The sequence below is a fragment of the Balaenoptera musculus genome, chromosome 9 (assembly GCF_009873245.2).
Source record: "Balaenoptera musculus isolate JJ_BM4_2016_0621 chromosome 9, mBalMus1.pri.v3, whole genome shotgun sequence".
Taxonomy (NCBI): Eukaryota; Metazoa; Chordata; class Mammalia; order Artiodactyla; family Balaenopteridae; genus Balaenoptera; species Balaenoptera musculus.
The window spans coordinates 82,152,443-82,155,377 of record NC_045793.1 but is presented as its reverse complement, the minus strand read 5'-3'; positions in this window follow the sequence as shown (position 1 = coordinate 82,155,377).

Here is a 2,935-nt window from a genome sequence, read left to right as displayed (position 1 = left end):
TGTCTCCTCCTCTTTCCATGGAAATGAGGTTAGAAGAAAAGGGTGGTTTGCCTTTGGAAATGTTTGTCTTATGTAGTCAAAATCTCAAGAAGCAGATTCCTAATAGTTCTAAAGGGAAGGTCGAATGTTCAAAGCTTCTTGTAATGTTGATTAAAGTATAGCGTCCTTTGGAGAACTTTGACCGTAATGAACACTGTCAACATGGCACTGCTTGGCTAACCAACTTCAAGTTGAATGTAGATAGAGATTGGCACTGTTATATTAATACACTCTGAGTTGATATACTGGGGGAATCAATCTAAATTGTCCTCAAATTTACTATTATTAAAAAATTTAGAAAAGTGAATAGAATAGCAAACAAACTCTATCCAGTCTTATGGTCAATAAAAGTATCTGAACATGCTGGCTGAAAAAGACCTTGGCATTGGAAGCCTTAGCTGAAAGGTCAGGAAGTTTCATTAGCCCTAGTAAGGAAATAGCATGTTTAGAAGCAGTGAGGAAGAAGCATTCATTCTTACAGTAAAACCTGCCATATCCGAGAAGTTTGCCTTGAAGATACAACTGAATAAAATAAAGATTGCTTTATTTCAAGTGCCCAGGCCTGACCTACTGAAGCCGGCCCCCAGTTTCCAGCAATCAGGCTGAAGGAGCTAAATCCATCCCTTCCCATCCCTGCTATGGTTTGGCGCCACCTGGTGGAAGTTAAGCTCTCTGTTTTAATAGAGTAGGGTCGAGAGGATCATCACAAGCATCGTTTTCCATTAAAGGACTGGTGGGGGTCAGAGGACCCTCTCCAAATACTGAAAAAATGATTTGAATAACGAATGAAAAATCGAGGCATAACAGACACATGGCCTAGGCCAAAACTTTAGAAATCTGAGAAAGAGTGTGGATTAGTCAGTTTGGGCTTCTATAACAAAACACCACAGAATGAGAGGTTTAAACAATAGACATTTATCTCTCACAGTTCTGGAGGATGAGAAGTACAAGATCAGTGTACCAGCTCAGCTGAGGGGTTCTGGTAAGAGCTCTTGGCTTGTACACAGCTGCCTTCACACCCTCCAGGGCAGGGGGAGATAGCAAGCTTCTTATAAAGGCACTAACTCCATCATGAGGGCCCCAGCCTCATGATCTCATCTAAACCTAATTACCTCCCAAAGGCCCCATCTCCAAATATCATCACATTGGGGGATGGAGCTTCAATATATGAATTTTAGGGGGACACAATCACCTGGTCCCTAACAGAGTGAGAAATAGAGTGAGTGACCCTACTCTATTAAAATACCAAAATTCTCATGCAAATTTTTAGTATCTTACAAATTGGACTTTTCTGTCTGGAGAAAATAGCAGTTATCATAATGATTATTTTTCTTTTATTCAGTTTTTAAGAAAGCTTTAGATTAGTGAAATACAGAAAGCAATGATTGCCATTTAAAATCTTGTATACATGGTTAAACAATGTACTGGAATACATAGATTCTGGGCAATATTGGTGTGTGTCTATTTTCAAATTCCTTTTTATCCCACCTTTACTGGGAATCTTTGTCTCACTTCACTCCTCTATGCCTCAGTTCTCTTATCTGTAAAATTACAATGTTGGATTAAATACTCTGGGTTCTGTCCTAGAATTAACACTAAGGTAATATTACAATGTAACATAGTAACTATACTGTTATCACAAATAACATATTTGTGCAGCACTTTACCCTTTACAAAATGCTTCCCTATGCTATCAGTTAAACTCCCAATAACCTCGAATGTCAAAGTTTGTAATGGGCCATTTTACAAATAGGAGGAATCAGGCTTTAAGTAATTTGTCTAAGTGAGAAAAATTGGTAGTTTATGGGGCTAAGATTCAAACCTGGAATTTCTGATTCCAAATTTCATGTTTTCGCTACCAGGCCACAGTATTTCCTCATCTGGGAGATCAGTGATGTATCTAATTTTTTTCCCCCATTAGTCTCTTATTTAACGGCTTCTTTTAAGTCAGATTATGCTCATTCTAAAGTGACACAAAACCCACTGTACCCAGTGCTTCTCTTAAGCCATTTCCAAAAGCCAGTTCCACTCTCAAAAAGATCCTCAGTACACACGTGGGATATTCCATTCTGCTCTGAGCCCACAGTCCCTCTCCTTTGAAAGTGGGTAGTTTCTGAAGTATGGAAAAGGTTCCAAGATCACTACTCAAGAGAGATGATAGCAGGGATTCCAAGAAGGTAAAACCAGATTCACACAACAGATGATTGGTTGATTAGCTTCCTACCTCCGGAAAGGCCCAAACAACTGTAGAGATGGAGCAGAGATACCAGGAGAAGCAGTCTGGGAATGAACAGGAGTGTAATCTTTGATGCCAGATGAAACTGAGTTCATGTCTTGCCCTCCCCTGACAAGCTGAGTTAATCTTGGTCAACTTTGCTGACTGATTAGAGTCTAGATCTTCTTATCTGCAAAATATCTACAACACATGGCATTGGAGAGGCTACAAATGCCACAAATGTATAAAAAAGCACCTAAGTCAGTGTCAAGAGCATTGATGACATCTGATAACATTATGTCTAATTATACATACCAGACAGTTCAAGTGAAACTAATATTAAATCTCCATACCCATTTACAACTCTGTCACCTAAAAACAGTGTGGACTATGATTTATTAAAATGTTAATGCAACCAACACAGTAACATAAGTAATAATAAATAATGTCAAACTGTATGCTTTGACTTGAGAAACCCATGTATGCATTGAACAAATTCATCCATTCAGCAAACATTTATAGAGCATCTACTAATGCTCAGTGCTGGGAAACAGGACAGGTATTTTTTTTTGTTTTGTTTTTTTGGTATCATGGAATTTATATTTTATTTACACTTCCACTTGATTGTCTACATATAGTGGGGATGCACTTTTTAGAAAATCTTGCCATTGATAAGTTCAA